This window comes from Cyanistes caeruleus, chromosome 6 (genome assembly GCF_971803275.1).
Source record: "Cyanistes caeruleus chromosome 6, bCyaCae1.hap1.1, whole genome shotgun sequence".
NCBI classification, from domain to species: Eukaryota; Metazoa; Chordata; class Aves; order Passeriformes; family Paridae; genus Cyanistes; species Cyanistes caeruleus.
The window spans coordinates 60,642,797-60,651,138 of record NC_141706.1 but is presented as its reverse complement, the minus strand read 5'-3'; the positions used below and the strand labels follow the sequence as shown (position 1 = coordinate 60,651,138).

The window sequence follows — 8,342 nt, the reverse complement described above, 5'->3', positions numbered from 1 at the left end:
AAAAATAACTTGGAGAAGACACTGGGGCAGCCTTGAAGCCCGTTTGAACCGCGCTGCTGTGACAGGCGGACAGACTGCATCCTGTGTGTGTGCATGCTTGCATGAGAATTTATTAGTACATACAACGCTAATTACCCAGTTATGTCCTGAAGCAAGGCTGGGAATGAATTTCAGGAAAAGAGATGTTTGTTTTGCGCGGGCGCCCACATCCCATATACTTTGAGTCCCGCGGAAATTGCCCCGCATCTCCACCCTGCGAGCGCCTGCAGCTGTAGGCAGCGAGCTGCGAGAGGACACGGAGCTCCCAAAAACCCCCGTGCCCCCATTCCTCAGCGTCCCCAGCATGGAAAGCCTGAGCAGCAGCAAGCCCAGGCTCTGTCCCCTGCTCCCGCCTCAGCTGAAGCCGTACAGCTGTTGCCCGAGCAGAGAAAGGGATTGGATTTCACAGGCTGTGTAATCTGCGACAGTGCTCTCTGCCTTGGGGATAGCAACGAGCCTCACCCAGGCTCAGCCATCCCCTTTCTGCCCGTCAGGAACGCCCCGGTCGACATAGAAGGAAAATTGTTTGCTGAATTTCTGCACAGCCCTCCTTCCAATTGCTGGAGAGAGAGGGGGAGTGAGAAAGAGAGAGAGTTTAAGGCAGGCTCTGCACTGGTGTTCTGGGCTATTTCAACTTCAGGGCAACTTTAGAGAACTTCAGTTATTTTTGGTAAGTTTTTTTCTTAAAACCCAAGCGTCTCTCTCTCTTTCTTTCTTTCTTTCTATGAAATCTCTGAAGCAGATTGCAAAAGTTTCCAGTAGATGATGGGCTTTAAAAAATGCAGAGATGTGGGCGTGAGCATTTTGCGTCCTTTGATACAGAAACCGGACTTTACAATTGTAAAGACATAATGTTCCCAGCTGCTGTACTTGATAAGTGAAACCTGGAGATGTTGTGTGTTAAATGACACTGCTGGGGAAAAGTATGCCCAGAGCTTCAGCCAAGCTGCATCTCACCTGGTGTAAACCTTTGCCTCTTTCTTGTGTATGGGAAGAGGTGAGATCAGGGATGAACAAATGCGTTCACCCTGATAAAGTTTCTGATCCACGTTTTTATGCAGCGGGTTTCAAGCCTCTTAGCCTCCCAAAGCTCTCAGAGGGATATTGGTTCTCAGTGTATACACACCCCTCCATTCAGTAATCTCTATTCTAGATCATGTATGTTGTTTTCCTTACTTCCTCTGTCTGTATACTTAATCCATCGGGACGATCTCAAAGATAGTGAAACTCTTTTGTAGTGCCAAGAGCCAATCCCAATTGTTGCAATGAATTGCAGGGTGCAAAGAGCAATTTTCTTACAGTGAGGCTGATTTCTGATGAATATGAGTTTTTTGTTATTTGTTCTTCCCCTAGATATGTTCTGGATTTTTCAGTATCTCTGCTCCTATAAGGGGAACACTATTTGTGTGAACATTATATCTCATTAGATACTATTTGCTATATAATATACTGACTTGGCATTAGGACCTCTGAATGTTTCTGGAATTTGAGACTATGATTAACCTTGAAACATTCAAAAAGCAGATCCTTAATCTTGTCAGTAGAAGCTGGATCCTGGAAGTGCTCACTGCAAGGCAGCTGAGGCTAGTTCATAAAGTGATGGGAAATACACAGGGTAGAATTATTCTGTACACCTGTCTAGGTTCATCCATGTACCCTGATATCTTTCTGAACATGTGAATACAGATGGTGAGAAGTAGAATTTTATGACTGTAACCACTTGCAGAGAAAATGAAAAGTCCGTTCTCTCAAGGCTGCAATAGAAAAGAGAGAAAACGTTACTCATTTGAGAGAAAAGACCAAAAGTCATTGCTAAAACAAAAATAACCATTATTCTTTATCATTTATGACACAAAAAACACAGAAGGTTGGAAGATGACTTGTAAGAGACAGTACTTAGCTTATGATCACCTGTTGCATGTGTGAGGGAAAAGGTCTTAGTGTTGCCTCACTCTTTATTTTACTATAATAATGAAGAAAAACTACAAGAAATTTTGCAGATCTAAGCAAATCAGAAGTAAAAAAGCTTACAACAGCCAATTTACTTCCTAAGTCTATCCTTACACAAGTCAAAAATCCAGCATAAAAAAAGTCTCAGATGTTTAACAGTACAGGAAAACCTATAACATCCCAGGATTTATTGGTTTTTATTAGCTATGTTTAAAAATGATAAGTGTGACTGGAACTTTTAATTGCAGAAAGTCTGTAACAATGGAGTTAACAATAACTCTTCAGCAATAAACTGAAAACTATAAATCTGCGCCAGGCGCTCTACGGTGCTGACATGCTCCATGATGGCTGTAGCTTTTCTGCTCAAGCATGTAGATTTGTTAGCTAAAACTGCATTTTACTATCTTTGGTGTGGCACTCTCGTAAAGTAAACTCTACTATTAGATTATGAGGCTTGTGTAAATCTCTGACTGAAGTCAGTTTGACTCTAGTCAGTGCTCATAAGCAATCCATCGGGGATGGCTGCCTTCCAACCTCCTCTGCAGCGGGTGTTAATGTCTTTTCATTCGGATGGGGCAGCGGTAACTTCTGGCAGTGGCTCGCCAGGGGTTTGGAGATGGCACGTATTCCCTGCTTTTAATTGTCTTGGACGCTCAATCTGTATTCACAAAACTATGAGGTCAACGTGCCTCTATTCGCTTTTGGCTGTACTTGAAGATCATCACTGAAACAAAATCCAGCAGTCTGCAGTGCATGGTTATTGGGAATAGCTGCAATCTGAGTTAACCTCCTGTTGACTTCAGGGGGTTCAGTGCCCTGTGCTTGGACACACCTTTCTCCAGGAAGCCACACCGTGAACCTCACAGGCAGTTCACTTAACATGGTCCCTCTGAGTGGAGGGAGCATCAGGCTCTTACTGAGATGTCATGCCCTACATGAAGCCACAGGAGTGTGTATTTGAAGGTTTGAACCTCCAAATGTACTCAGAGCTTTGGGCTGTTTTTATTCTTCAAGTTTTCTACTTGGGAAAAGAAGTAAGTTCATCCTATGCAAGTGCAGAACACTGAGATTACAATAAGGTTTTTTCCAGGATTCCTCACATTCAGAGACCTAAATAATCAGAATATAAGGCAGTGTATTTGAAAGATGTGAAAGCTTATAATCTGAGTAAATATTTAAGTAAATAGAGTCAATCTATTTTTTTATATCTAGCTATTTTTGTGTTCCATAATGTTGCTTACGTTTGGAAACAGCAAAATATGCCCTGAAAAAAAAAAACAACAACAACAAAACAGGATTTCCTCCTCTGGGGAAACATCTCACTGTGTTTGTGGGCTCTGTATTGCAGGTACAATCTGAAGCAGTAAGGCTGAGAAAAGCCTCACCATTAACCTTGTTGGGAGCGAGGAGGGGACCTGGCCCTCTGCACCGGCACAGGCAGACCCAGCAAGGGCAAGCACTTGCTCTCAGGCAGTTTGCCACGTCCCTGACCCCCCGTGCACCAACAAACTGTTTTCCTGACAACCCCAGCTAACAACTGCTGCCTTGTCTGCTTCCCTCATGTATAACTTCCAGTCTGCCCAGCAGGCTTTTCCCTCCACAGCCAAGTGGTGGAGCAGCACTGAGCGATGGAGGGGATTCAGCTCCCACTGGAGCTAAGATTAAACTTGACCAGAACTGGTTTGCCTTCTCGCCACATGCTGCAGGAATCGAGACAATGTCCTTGTGGCAGAGGACATTTGGATGACCCACAGCTGTGCCTAACCCCAGTATGGGAGGGTTATGCTCCAAGGCAAATTTGCTAAATCCACGTGTTTGCTCTGGATTTCAGAGTCGAGGCTGGAATTCATTATTTCAAATTGGAAAACAAAACCTCAGGCTAGGAGAGGACCTTTCACGTACTAAATACTTCCTACCAACATGTTTAATTCCTGAAAGGGGTCTATAGGTAGCCAAATATCTGAAAGTAACTGCTGACTTATTGCAGAGAATAAGGCTGCAGTTTTCTGTCTAAGAGGAGAATGACTAAATGTGTAGTCCAGAGGGACTGAAACAAGTCAAAATATGTTAAGGGTGCTATGGTATGTAAGTAATAAATAGGCCAGGATAATTGGTAGAGGACCCATCAGTAAGCGACGGCAGGTCTACAAGGGAGAGTCCCAGGCCACGGTAACAGCCCAAATCCCAGCAAAATTCCATGGGGCAGGAATGCAAGTGCCTGAAGAAGAGCAGGCACCAAGTCCACTTCATCTGCCTAATAAAGATAGCAGTGTCTTCAGGGGGCAGAATTATCTGTTTTTCAGAAACACAAACAAGGAGATAAGGTTTATATGATTTCCAAGCTCGCTGATAAATGCTGGAGACTCCAAAGCCACAGTAACTGCTCTTCACTGCTGGGCAAATGTTGTTTCTTCTCTGTAGTTAAGAGAACAAACACTACTTGATTTTGATAGCAGTGGTCTGTGCCTCGCTTTCATAGAGTCAGAGGAGCAGCTCTTATCCACGCAGTCCTCTGATTTTAAATACCTTTTACCTGCCCACTGACCTCCCAGCTCTCTCCCCTTGAACAGTGGTGTGTTTGCAGCCTCAGCCAGCCAGCACTGAAAAACAAAGGTTTCGAGGGGCACATATTTCTTCCCATTTCCACAAGTCCTAGCTAAATAAACTAATAAACTATTACAGATATAAAATATTCCAGCCTAAGGTGCATCCTGAAAGCTCACATATTTTTTAGTCCAGTCATTCCCACTCTTCCTAGGATTCCCATACTCCATACCATAGGGGGCAAATGTCATCAGGTTTCCACAGGTCCTCACTTCATTTACTTACTGTGTGGTTTGCTCCAGCTCCTGGACCTTTGACTGTCAGCCAGGCACAGTGCTCTACTTTTCCCTCAAGTAAACACATGCAGGAGTTTTTCTTTCCCTTGCCTCTCACCACTCTTTTTAATCCAAAGGATTTGTCTTAGCACTATTTCTTGGAGGACCAAATTCCAAAATGGGAATTTTAGCCATAGAAACTCCAGGACATAGAAGAAACTCAAAGGGCATGCATGCAGGAGCAAAAATTATTAAAGTTAGTAAATGGAATAGTAACTTTTCCACACAGCAGGAATGGCTTTAACTGATGCTTGCATTGTATTCTGAAGGGGAAAAATGGCTCAGTGGGACTAGGCATGGTTATCTTGAAAATTAGTTAGAGATCAGCTTTTGGTGAACCTCAAAGAAGTTAGCAGCTCTCCCTCAGATCAAAAGATCAGATAAGCATACAAAAGATTGGGATTTTTTTTTTTTTTTTTTAATTTGCTTGAAAACTGAGCATGGTGGTATTAGGCCAAAGGTTGGGCTTCATGATCTTGGAGGTCTTTTCTACATTTAAAGATTCTGTGATTCTGTGTGTGTGAGCTTGTTGGAAGGTCTATAAGATGCAGCTCTGTGAAACTATCATGAGAAAGTTGGTGGTTTCAATTGCTGATGTTTCCTGATATTAGCTGAGCTTCCCCTATTCCTGCTTCTAAAATCAGCTGAAAGCAAATAATTTACAAGAACACAAAAATGTCATTAAACATTCCCCAAATATTTTCATATATGTCAGAGCTGATCTGATTTATGCTTCAGTGAAAGGTTGCATTGATTTTTATATGAACTGTGTCCTCACACTCCTTAAGGCTGACTTTTTCACATAATGGGCTTGATTATGAGAAAAAAATTGTTTGCAGAATGAATAGCTTAGCCAACTCAGTGTCTAAAGAGTGAGTAAGAGCCCAGTTTGTAGGAAAACTGAGCATTTTCACACGAGAATGACTGCATGGAGGTTCATGGTGATGCCATCTTGCTACTCAAGCTTCCCACAAAGAGTGGTGGGTAATATATTCTTAGGCTTTGCTATCAGTGCCCTTTTTTGGGGGCACGTCACAGACTAGAAAATGATTGACTATGTAAGCGGTGTAAAACAGACTTTTCATACACAGGTATTTATGAGGGGACATTCCAGTGATCAACAGAGCTGGATGGAGGCAGGGCCCCCACAGATCTGCTATGAAAGGAATAAATTTAGTAATGACACTGTGATCTTATATCTGTATTTGGATTATATGTTCACAGTGGATTTAACCACTGCTTCAGTCAGTCTAAAAGCAATCTGTGAATTAAAGGGTTTGGATAGAGATAGCAGGAGAAATCATGTTTTTCTTCTTAAAATTATCCTTCCACAGAGATTAAAAAGAAGCTTTTGGATAACTGTACTGGGTTATGCCAGGAAAGCTCATCATAGGGATTAGTGCATTAAGTACATAATTATAATGTATACATTGCATGCTTCACCAACCAAATATATAAACCTTATTTAGTCTAAATAAACCTTAAAGCCCAGAGAATAAGCCTAGCACTTTCAGATAAGCTCAAGCATGAATGTAATCTCTCCTTAATATACCAGCTTTTTTCTTAGAAAGAAAACAGTGTGCTCAGTGCATGTGACAACAAATCATCCCTGGGTCTCTTGGTGAGGAGATCAGAGCAGTCATCAGAAGTCCCTGAGGAGCCCAAGCAAACTGTCCACAGCAACATTTTCCTGGGAGCTCTGCCCAGTGTTTCTCCTTCCTTCTCTCCCTTTCTCACTTTGTCTGCTTTCCTACAGTGGATAAACAGCCCCAGTCCTGCAGAACTGCTCACATCCCAGCTGTGTGGCCAGCCCCAGGCCATGGGACCCCTTCCAGAGACCTGGATCATCATTTCCCTTCTGCTGCTGCTGAGCACAGCAGCGCTAGGAGTGTGGAGGGTGTGGGGGTGCCTGAGGTATCCCTGTTCAGAAGTCAGGCTGCTCAGAGGGTATTGGAAAGTACAGCACCCCAGACTGGCAGGATCTCAGCAGCACTAGGTAGGGAGAACCTGGCAGCAGAAATGTTATTTGGAGAGCAGCAGTGTTATGTCATTCTGGGGCTATCATGAACAGGTTTATGTCTCAGCAGCATTTACTGCACATCAGTAAATTATGTCCTAGTCAACCTATGGACCCCAGAATATGTTGTCACACAAATTCAGAACTCTTGATTAGGAAAAGGCTGCAGTCCCTCTCTGTCAGCACAGAACTGTGGCTTTTCCAGGAGAGCAATGCCTGGTGCAGTGGCAGGGAGGGCTGTGGCAGATGGCAGGGCAGAAGGGTGGTGGTTCTGCAGGTTGGGTGTTGCAGGCAGACAAACAGCACAATGCTAGCAGGAGCATTCGCGGCACTCGGCACCGCAGGTGCTCTGGAACAGAGAGCGTGAAGCACCTGAGTCAGATTAACCTGTTGGATGTGGACCATAGTTGATGGCATGGCTTGGGTAGGAAAACCTGTGGAAAAAAGTCTGATTTCTTATTTTCAGTCTATAGAGCTTTTTTTCCCCAAAGAAAAGTTTAAGTTCATACAGCACCCATGAAGGGAGATTGTGACAGGCCCACCTTGAAGTCCTTTGCAGGTGGTACCTCTGGGATCAGTCTGCTTGGCACAAGCAGTGTTGAGGGAAAATACTTTGGCAAAAAGACAGGGATGAGAGCAGAGGAGCCCACAGCACAGTCCCCTACCACACACAGCCTGCTGCTGCAGCAAGGCTGCCCAAAGGTGCCTGCAAACCCTTGGGATGCAGTGGTGGAGTCAAAGACAACCCCGGAGCAGGGACAGAAGCCGATGGCATGGAAAGAAAACCAGTGATTTTGGATTATCTTTCAAGCAGCCAGCAGGGCCACACACAGACACATCCAGCCACAGGCCAGTGAAAACCAATGTGGGTGAGACAACCTCATGCAGCAAAATCCCCTCCTTGCCCATGTGGGCAACCACAGCCTTTTCCAGCCCAGGGGAAACACCTTGTAGGAGTTGTATCAGACGCTGGTGCCACAGAGCTGTGTTGCACATCAGCAACAAGACACACTGCCATGTGTTTGGGGTGTTTCTGCTGACTACTGCCCCCATCATTCTCAGATGTGCTTCATTAATTTATTTGCCCTCCTGTGTGTCTGGAGCTTATTGCTGGCTCACATTGAGTCCCTGCCCTGCTCTGAAAGATGGGGATTGGAGTCAGCAGATCCCTGGTGTTTGATAGGGAAGCATTGCTTTTGCAATGATCCCCCAAGTTGTGACATGCACTGAAAACTGGTCCTCTGCCAGCAGTCCTCTGCAGGGAGCTGCAGCTGAGCTCAGGTGCTGCATGAACACCTCTCCACTATCAGACTGCAACACCATGGCCTGGGCTGACAAAGTCTGGGCCCCATGACAGCACACACAGATACAGCCCATGGGCCGGGGGCTTTCATTGGCACCAGAGCCAAGGGAGAGCAAAATAAATACAAAAGACCATTATGAATGTTTCCCCTCCC

General features: G+C 44.5%; 1 protein-coding gene across 2 annotated transcripts in view; it reads left to right on the top strand.

Moving 5' to 3' along the window:
• The first annotated feature begins 242 nt into the window (after positions 1 to 242).
• The window catches only part of AHNAK2 (AHNAK nucleoprotein 2), a 52,308-nt gene continuing 44,208 nt past the window's right edge, over positions 243 to 8,342 (top strand). Inside the window, exon 1 of one of the 2 annotated variants that reach the window (XM_023927432.2) lies at positions 243 to 709. The gene's annotated coding sequence lies outside the window, so the exon portion shown is untranslated. The remainder of the gene's footprint in view (positions 710 to 8,342) is intronic. The other variant, XM_086891984.1, reaches the window with a different exon arrangement.